Source organism: Phyllostomus hastatus, unplaced genomic scaffold (genome assembly GCF_019186645.2).
Source record: "Phyllostomus hastatus isolate PE091 unplaced genomic scaffold, TTU_PhHast_1.1 phas_contig_40, whole genome shotgun sequence".
NCBI classification, from domain to species: domain Eukaryota; kingdom Metazoa; phylum Chordata; class Mammalia; order Chiroptera; family Phyllostomidae; genus Phyllostomus; species Phyllostomus hastatus.
The window spans coordinates 15,668,149-15,678,438 of NW_025333872.1; positions in this window are offsets into that span (position 1 = coordinate 15,668,149).

Here is a 10,290-nt window from a genome sequence, read left to right on the forward strand (position 1 = left end):
TCTCTGTGTTGTATTTTCACTTCCTTGATGGTGTCCTCTGATAAACAAAAGTTTTTAATTTTGATGAGTTCCAACTTGTCTAGTTTTTTGATTGCTTGTGCTTTTGGTTTCAAATCTAAGAGTCCTCTGCCAAATCCAAAGTCATGAAGGTTTACCCTTCTATTTTCTTATAATAATTTTGTTGTTTTTGTTCTTAATTTAGATTTTTTTATATATTGTGTAGTAAGGATCCAGTTCCATTATTTTGTATGTGGCTATCCAGTTGCACAATTGGCATTTGTTAAAAATTCTTTTCCCCATTGTAGTGTCTTGTCACCTTTGTCAAATACCAGTTGACAATGTATTCCGGGGTCTACTTCCAGGTTCTCAATTCTATTCCACTGAGGTATATATCTATCATTGTTCTAGTACCATACACAGTCTTGATTATTGTTGCTTTGTAATGAGTTGTGAAATCGGGACATGTGAGCCCTACTACTTTAGTCTTCTTTTTCAAAATCATTTTGGTTATTCTGGGTCCCTTGAAATTTTATATGAATTTTAGAATCAGCTTATAAATTATTACAATCAGGTCAGCTGGGATTCTGATAGAGATTGTATTGAATCTATATTTCAGTTTGGGGAGCATTGGCACTTAACAATTTTAATTTTGCTGAGTTAACATAGAATGTTTTTTACTTATTAAGATATTGTTTAATGCCTTTCAACACTGTTTTGTAGTTTTCAGTGTACAAATCTTGTATGTCTCTTGTTAAATTTATTTCTTTTTTGATGCTGTTGAGAATGGAATTAATTTCATTTTTTGATAATTCATTGTAATTATATAGATATAGAATTGATTTTATATATTGATCTTGTATCTTGTAAACTTGCTGAACTCATTTATTAGCTCTAAGAGTTTTTTAGTGGGTTTTCAAGGATTTTCTATATGCAAGGTCATTTGCAAATAGAAATTGTTTTACTTCTTCCTTTTCAGTCTAGATGTCTTTTATTTCTTTTTTGCTTAATTTCTTTTTTAAAATCTCTAGCACAGTGATTACTAGAAGTGGTGAGAGTACATATGCTTATTCTGTTGCCGATCTTAGAGGGAAAGTATCCAGTATTTGATCAAGTGTTTCACATTAAATGTGATGTTTGTTGGGGGCTTATTTTAGATACTCTTGTCAGGTAGAGAAAGTTCCCCTTAATTTTATGACTAGTTTGTTGAGTTTTTACCATGAAAGAACGGTAATTTTTGCCAAATGCTTTCCTCCCATCTATTGATATGATTAAGTGATTAAAAATTTTATTCTAGTAATAGGATGTTCTATTTTGATTGATTTTTAGATATTAAACCTACCTCTCACTTGGTCATGGTGTGTAATTCTTTTTGTATGTTGCTGGATTGTTTTCATAGAATTTGTTTTAAGGATATTTGAGTCCACATTCATAAGAGTACTGGTCTATATTTTTCCTTTCTTGTGATGTCCTTGTCTGGTTTTGGTATCAAAGTAATACTGCAGTATTCTCTTAGGACTATTACTATAAGCTTTAAGCAGTCAATTTTTGGAATCATTTTCACCAGTTTCACCGGTGGCAGGGCTGCTCACAATGTCATTACCAGAAGTTTATCCTAGTTTTAAAGAAAAAAAGATGTAATCACAAATATTAGAAAGTAGCAAGAGATATAACAATGACCAGCAACTGTGTCGAGTAACCAAGTAGAATTATTAGAAAAAATACTATTTAAAAAAGCAGTACATGGGTTAAAGAGCACATTAAATAAAGCTGAAGAAAGAATTTGTGAACTGACAACAGAGACAAATGCAAGTCATGAAGAAGATACTGAACTTATATGGATGATAACTGAGATAGTCAATAGAGATACAATTGATTTTCACTATCTGAAGAGTTAATCGCTAAGGAAAACTGTCTAGAAGTGGTGTAAGACTTGAATATAAGGCTATAAAAAGCCCCTACCTAGTTGCTTATAATAAATCTCCAGAAGACCAAATTTAAAAGAAAGATATTAAAAGTGGTCGGAGAGGAAAGACAGATCACCTACAAAGAACAATAATTAGGCTAACAGAAGACTTCTTCGCAGCAATAACAGAAGCCAGAAGACAATGAAGTAATATAGTCACTATCAAAGAATTAATAATTTCTTAATGAAATTCTCTTTCAGGAATGAGGACAAAATCAAAACTATTGGATAATTGGTTTACCACCCACAGATATTAACTAAAAAATCTTCAAGGATATACTTCAGTATGAAGAAAAGTAGGTCCCAAAAGTCTCAGGTACAAAAATGGTGGGAAAAGAAAATGGTAACCATCTAAGTCTTATCACATCGTTTTCATATGCCTATAATAATAATTCTACCTTGGGTTAGATCAAAGAATATAGCAGTAACATGTTCTTTTGTTTATAGTAGCATGTGTGTCATGAATGGGGAAAGAATAGGAGTTGAAGTATTCTAAGATTAGGATGACTATCCATTCTGGTTTGCCTGGGATTGTCCATGTTTGTGCCTGTTTTCTTAGTGTGATTGTTAATATCAACACCATGCCTCTGGAGAATACCCTGGCTTAGATTATGTTATTTGGCTACTGTGGGTATTCAGGACTTACTGACCTGGTGGGTTTGGGGGGCAAACAATAAGGCAGAGGCAAAGATAAAGCCAAGATCTCATTCCTGGTGGCCTTGAAAAGTAGGGGAGCCTCTGACGCAAACACCAGGTAAGCTCATGGATTCTTATCTCAGATCAAGAGCTTCATGGAGGATCTTTCTTAAGACAGGTAAGAGAGCTGGTTTCACCCATTTCAATTGTTCGAGGTTTTAATCCTCAGAGGCATTTCAGTTTGCTAAATCTGACATGTAATTACCTTAATTCTTTTCTGAGTAAACACGGACACCAGAAGGCTCCTGAATTGACTGCACATCTGGGAGCTCCCCATTAAGAAGTCCAAAAGGCTCTGTTGTTGGCGACCTTGTGTTTACCATGATAAGATATATAATTATAAGCTATCTGGAAGGTACAGGCTCCTACTGGCATTCAGTTGCAGAGAATAAGAGAAACATTTTCCTGTTCTTTGTGAATACATCTTTTAAAAGTGTGCTTGAAAGTTGCTAGCAGAGTAGAGCTTCTGTGTTCTCATCCCCAAAATGAAATGGTAATTATGTGACATGATGGAGGTGTTAACACTCTGGTGGTAATCATATTGGAATAACAAGTGTATTGAATAAATACAGTGTACACTTTAAGTCACGCAACATTGTATGTCAGATATGTACAGTATATCTCAGTAAAGTTGGGGGAGAAGTGCAAAGACCCCCAAAAGTGACAGAAATATGATTCAGAATTTGCCTACTGAGTTAAATCTTAGTCAACTTGGTAATCCTGGGAAGAAGATGGAAGCAACAGCTGAAGGCAGGGATGAGAGGGTGAAGCCCAGAACAGCATGGCCTGGATTCTGGCTTCAGTTGTGCCCCGTTTGACAACAGCAGTTTGAGAAACTCACTGACCTTGTCTGAAATTCAGTTTCTTCTACAAAATGAAAATATTAAGAGCATTTGTAAGTGCTGACCATGTGTCAGACACTAGTCTAAATGCTTTATAAATCTTTTAAGCAAACCAGTGTATTATTGTTATCATTTCCATTTTAAAAATGAGGAAGTTGAGGCATTTGAGATGAGTTCACTTTCCTAAGGACAAACTCTTTATAAGTGGCACCCCTGAGTTAAAGCACAGTGGTAAAGCGCCTTGACTAGCTCACCTGGTTCATCGATCTGCCATCCTCTATCCTGGTGTACGTCCTGGGAAGATGATGCATGAGGGTGTCCTTGCCCTCTGGCTCTGGTTGAGTTGCAGCAATAGTAAGAGATCAGAATGTGGGAGAAGAAAAGAGGTTGGACTCATTCTTCCTCCAGCCTCCTGCCTGAGGGATAACCACAGATTCCCTGCATCCCTTTACCGGAGATAGTGTTTCTTGTCAGGTGCCCTCCCCATGCATTTCACCTAGTTGGCTTCCAAAACAACTCTTTTCCCAACTCCCTTCTAGCGTAGGAATGATAATAGTTCTTCACTGCAGCCTATTATGCTGCACCATCCGTTGCTGGTAGGATCCTTATAGATTCTACTTTGCAGTCCATAAAGTTGCATGCTATATACTATACCAGAAGGAGGCTCATTTTGTGGTCACAGCACTTTCTGACTCGGACACTGAGGTTCTGCTTATAGAAAGGCTCCCAGTTGGGTCTCTTGGGGGATAGAAAGCTGGACCATGTTGCTGTGGGCACCTCTAGGACTGAGACATTTAAGAAATTGAGTATAGTGAACAGATTTGTCCCTTAATGTCCCAGCCAGAATTTGTAGAATGTCAGCACCTCCCAACCTACCAAACTTATTTAGCTCCAGTACCCAAAATTCTTTCACTCATTGAATGTGTCATGGAATTGACGCATAGTCTTCCTTCTGCTGGCACACCCCTTCCTTTTGCCTAGACAACTCCTTTGGCTGTCAGCAGGAGTGTTGCTTGCTTGGGGAAAGCTCCCCTGGAACATGCTCATCAGTCCTGCCAGTGTAGAACAGGATCCTTCATATATACTCTGTTAGCTTCGTGGAACTTCCCTTCATAGCACTTACCAGAGTTTATAATTAGGCCTTTGCTGATGATTTGCTCCAAGTCTCCTCCCTAACTAGGAAGGGCACTCCAAGAGGACTGGGGTTGCTTCTGGCTTTGCTCAGTATAAAATTTCCAGAAATGAGCACAGCCATTGACTCCAGTGTGCCCTGAGAAATGCTTCTTGGGTGAATGGATGGCTGTGTGACTGAGCATCATATAAAATGTGAAGATGATACACTGGGATGAAAAATGAGGTGCTGGTTCCAGGAGCATCCAAGCAAAGTGGGAACATGTTTTTACCTGGGGCCTTACAAAACATTGACATGCTTGGGGAAAAAGCTTTCTTTTTCTCAGGAGGGCAGTAGACTGTCCTTAGAAGTGACTAGGCTGATGCCAGTGATGACAAGAAGAGGAATGTATCACAAAGTTAACAGGAAGTTCAACTCCCACCATGAGAAGTGAGGACTGGGCAGAGTCATGAAGGGGAAGAGGAGTTTTCCCAGTACTGTCCCTACTGGGCCACAGTGGAGCCTGGAGGACAGAGCAGGAGAGTGCACCCACCTGCTTGTGTGCCCTGGGCTGCAGAGAACTTTGGGCGCTGCAAGAAGAATGTGTAAGAAGCTTCAGAATCTAGTTAGAAAGAGAATGAGGGAGCACTGGTATGGATTTCATTGGTATGGGCTTGAAATAATAACTGTTTTATTGACTCTATATTTTATATTGTTATCCACACACCCATTTTAATTTTATTCCCCACTAGCTGTGGGATGTGTGTGTCAAAAAATGATGCCTTTTTGTGTAGTCATTGATTGTAGTGATTTCTTCATCCTCTCTTCTCCACCAAAAGTGGTATTTCAGATTTGATTATGGCTCCTTCTGTAACTCATCTTTTTCACACTATTTCTGGGCATTGGCACCATATCTGACATTATAATCATAACCCACTGACTGATTTATTTCCTAATTCATTTGAATCCAGAATTGGACAGCACCACTGTTATTTTAGTATATTTTCATTGATTTTGCATTTTTCTATTTAGGTTACACACTTGAATAAAAAGCTTTCCTCAATATAAGTTGATTATTTAAATCAGCTGCTATGCCTTAAATGGAAAAAAAAACACTTTACTTGTGAATAATAAAACAATATTTCTAAGTTTTACTATAGGTTCATTATTAAATTCTGCAGGGAACTGACTGAACTGACCCCAAATACCATCCTTTTTTGACAAATTTGTGTGGATGGTTATAAATCGTGCCCTGAGCTCTGTCTACAAGGCTACAAGCCAACAGTCTCTATGGCATAAAGGGACTGTTGTTCTTTGTGAACAGCCATGATTAGATGGCATTTCTGGAGCTGGAAGCTAAGTTAAGCAACTTTTCAGTAGACAGTCTAATAAAAAATTGATTTGATAAAAGTTTCATTCAAAAATTGTTTTAGTATTTCATACTCTATGTATCCATTTATATATGCAAACATTACTTATATATAGACATGGCATTGATAAGAAATTTATATTTAAATTTTATCATTAGGACAAATAATATAGTGTTAGAAATTTGGCAACATTTTAGTGTGAAAATTGTGCTCTCAATCTATTCAACTTATTTTTTAAAAATTTAGGGCTTCAAAGGGTAATTTTCAGGAATTTATTTTTAAAGATTTTATTTATCTTTAGAGAAGGGGAAGCAAGGGAGAAGAAAGGGAGAAAAACACTGATGTCTGAGGGAAACATCAATCAGTTGCCTTTTATATACCCACAACCAGGGACGTGGCCCGCAACCCAGGCATGTGCTGGGAATTGAACTGGTGACCTTTAGGTTTGTAGGCCAGAGCTCAGTCCACTGAGCCACACCAGCCAGGGCATATTTTGCTTATTAGTTTAATATATATTTGTTGTAAAAAGTACAACAATACCTCCATAATGGTTATAAAAAAGAAAGAGAAATGTCCAAAATGTTATTTTCAAAAAACAACCTGGGTTAACATCTTTCAAAAACAGGACTGAACTTGTTCCAAGTTAGTAAATGTAGGTAGACATCATCATTTTTCATTGCTATTATTGACAACACCAATTTGTAAAATCAGCTTTCAAAATCAACTTGGCTTAGTCCAGGTTGCCTATGAAATGGGATCCAAGACAAGAAGTGTTTATGTTTAATGTGGGAGGTGCAATGCCGAGGCAGCAAGAGTGAAGGAAAAGATACACAAACTAGTGAAAGACAGGGAGCGCAGGGAGCGAATGAATTGGCTCCCTGTCTTCTCTCTTCCACTGGCCAAAGTTTTCTACACAATGAAGTTTACTCCTCGCCCTCCCTTTCTTCCCTCAGCATCTTTAGCAGCCATTTGCCAAGCTGGATGACATGTTCTGCAGTAGAGCTCTCCATTTGAATCTGGAAGTGACAGGAAGGCTGGAGCCATAAGTCTGTGGCTGACTGGCCCGAGGAGGTGGACTTCATGGGTCTACATGAGATGGGTCAGCCACAGCAACAGCTAAGGCAAAGCAAAGTCAACCAGGGTCTAAGAGACAGGTGAGTCAGAGAGAACCTGTGCAGGCACATAAGGTATATGCTGAAGAAATATAATTTATGTTATTTTCCAGTTTTCATTATAATAAATAAAGGCTGCAATAAAATCATTTTACATATAGCTTGTGTACTTATCTGTGTATTATCTTAGGATAAATTCTCAGACGTATATTCTATTGCTGAGTCAAAGGTTTCTAAACCCCAGGAAACTTTCCATATTCCCTTAAGAGACAAGAACAAGGAAAGGGGATCTTGATGGAATCTAGTTTCACACTACATCTCTTTCCTTGGCTGCTAGCTGGATTTTGCTATGTGATTTAGGAACAAATAATGAGGCTTTAAAATAGCCCCTTTTCTTAGTGTCTCAGTTTTTACTTCTTTTCTTTCTTATATGCCTAATGTTCAGCCTAAAGATGGTTCAAGCAAGATATTCTAGCAGAGAAATACAGGCATTTTTGACTTTAAAACTCCTCTTTCTTTCTGTGAATGTTGTCTACAACTACCAAGCTTGCAGACGCTTGAGAGGACTGGCTGGTGGGAGAGGGGACAGAGTACCCCCGTCAGACCCCTCAGCGGAGACTCAGCCCTGGGGGTGATGCTGGGGCAGAGGGGCGCAGGCGGTGCAGGCAGTGCAGCCAGGTGGCCCCCATTTTCCATCCCTGATCTCCTGCTAGTCTGTGGCCTTGGGCAAGTCATTCATTCTCTGCTTCACTTTCTCCTTTTATTAAATGAGGAGATTCTACTAAACTTGATTAGCTCTGAGGGACCCGTTAGCTTTAGGATTTTACTAAAACCAAGAAGTACAATTTAACAAACATTCATGTCTTCTTTGGCACTAGACAGAAAAACAATATAGTGAAGAGAAAGTCATGAAGCTCTGCCAAGTCATAACTTACTTTAAAAATTTGTAAATATCTGTGTTATTTATAGTAGGGAAAAATTGGAAATACCTCAAGTGCCCCAGTGTAGGAGAATATGTACATCTCATATCTCTTTAGAATGTAATGTTAGGCAGCCACTAAAATTAGAGTTTTCAACTGGAAAGATGAAAAAAATAAATGAACAAAGAGGGTTACGCTGGAGTGTAGAGAGGGTGATGGTGACAGCAGCCGTGCTGGTAAGGATGGTAGCAGGGACAGTGGTGGTGATGGGTGGGTGGACCAAGATGGAGCAAGGCCTCTTGAATTTTTTAATATGTTCATTGATTTGAGTGAGTGAGAGAGAGACAGAGAAGCATCAGTTGGTTGCCTCCTATATGGGCCCTGACTGAGGATCGAACCCACAGCCTTTTGGAGTGTGGGACAACACTCGAATGGAGCCACACCATCCATAGCAAAAGGGAGACTTCTTACTGTGCACATAATTTTGCTTTGTTTTGAGTTCTGTGATTCTAGTCAACATAAACATTTTTAAAAATTGTTATTGTTCTAATATATTTAATGATATTTTTAAATGTTCCTGACAAAATGTTACAATATTTTAAAGGCAGAGTGCAATGTTTTATATATGTGTGTATATGTATATAAAATAATTCCAATTTTATTTTAAAATGCATAGAAAAAATAGAAGAAAATGCTTTAAGTATTAACAACTATTCTCTTTGGGAAATGAGATTGGAGGCAATAATTTTGCTTTTTATTCCTTTTTATATTATCCAGTTTCTCAGCAATGACTGTTTATTAGTTTTACCAATATGTTATATATATTTAAAGGTATATAGAGAAGAAGAAAAAACTAACCACAATCCTAAAAATCTTTGTTTATTTCAGTTTGGTTTACTCCTACAGTGTTGCCCTTTAAGCTCTCCCATGCTCCCTTAAGACCGGAAGGGGTGAGCTTTCTCTGCTTCCTCTTCGTGTCTGGCTGGGGTCTCTCTTGGGTGAAATGTTGTTCTTTGATCTGTTTCTAGATTTGTTCTCCTAGGTCTGTTACCTCTATTCCTGTGAGCAATTGTTGATAATGCCCTCAGTCACTTTTTTTCTTCTAAGTTGTGGGCTTTCCCCCACTTTGCCTACTATATTTCTTGCCTACTATGTTTCTTTCATCACTTTTGTTCCTGTAGCAGTTGTTTTCCTTTTTAAAAAAAGATTTTATTTTATTTTTAGACAGAGAGGAAAGGAGGGAAAAAAGAGGGAGAGAAACATCAACGTGTGGTTGCCTCTTGCACGCCCCCTACTGGGGGGCCTGCCCTGCAAACCAGGCATGTGCTCTGACTGGGAATGGAACTGGCGACCCTTTGGTTTGCAGGTCACCACTCAATCCACACCAGCCAGGGTATGTTCCTGTAGCAGTCTTGAAACATTTCCATACATTTTATTTTATCCTGTTACTATTTGGGAATCTCCTTCTAGAAATCCTATTTGTTTTCATATGGGGGGAGGGTGACTTTTTATTTTGTTCAAGAAGAATGTATTTCTTTACGTCCTGTTGCTAAATGTTGGGAGTTCAGTGATAGTAAAATACTGCTTCTTCCCTAGAGGAACTCATAGTTTTTACACACAAACACAAATAACCTGTCTGCCTCAGCTTCTTAATCTGTAAAATAATGATAGCATCTATCTCATAGGGTTGTTAGAGGATCAAATAAATCAGTACATGTAAAGTGCTTAGAACAGTGCCTGGAAGAGTAATAATTCCTTATAACTTTATTATAATATCGGAAGTGAGGAACAAACTGACAGTGACCGGGGGGAGGGGGGAGGAGGGTGATGGGGGAAAGAAGGGGCAGGGGTGAGCAGAGGAACACAAATAGAGGACTCATGGGCACAGACAATGGTGGGGAGTTGACTGTGGGAGTGGGGGGATGGGGTGGGGGTGAACAACAGGGAAAAGGGGGGCAACTAACTGAGCAACAATAAATAAAAACATTAAAATTAAAAATAAACTTTATTATGACATTGCAACATGTAGTGTGGGCCTATTATAATAGTGTAAGGAAAAAAATAACACCAGAAGAAGAGTGAGAAGCCAGGGTCCCAGTTTTACCACTTATTAACTCATTATGCTAATCTGAACCCTAGTTTTCTCATCTGTAAATGTATGAATAATGACACTGATCTTACAGGGTTGCCATGACACTTTCATTAGTGTCACGGCAATCCATTATTTGGATATGTGAAAAACACATATCCAAATATATAAAAGTGTAAGTTATTTT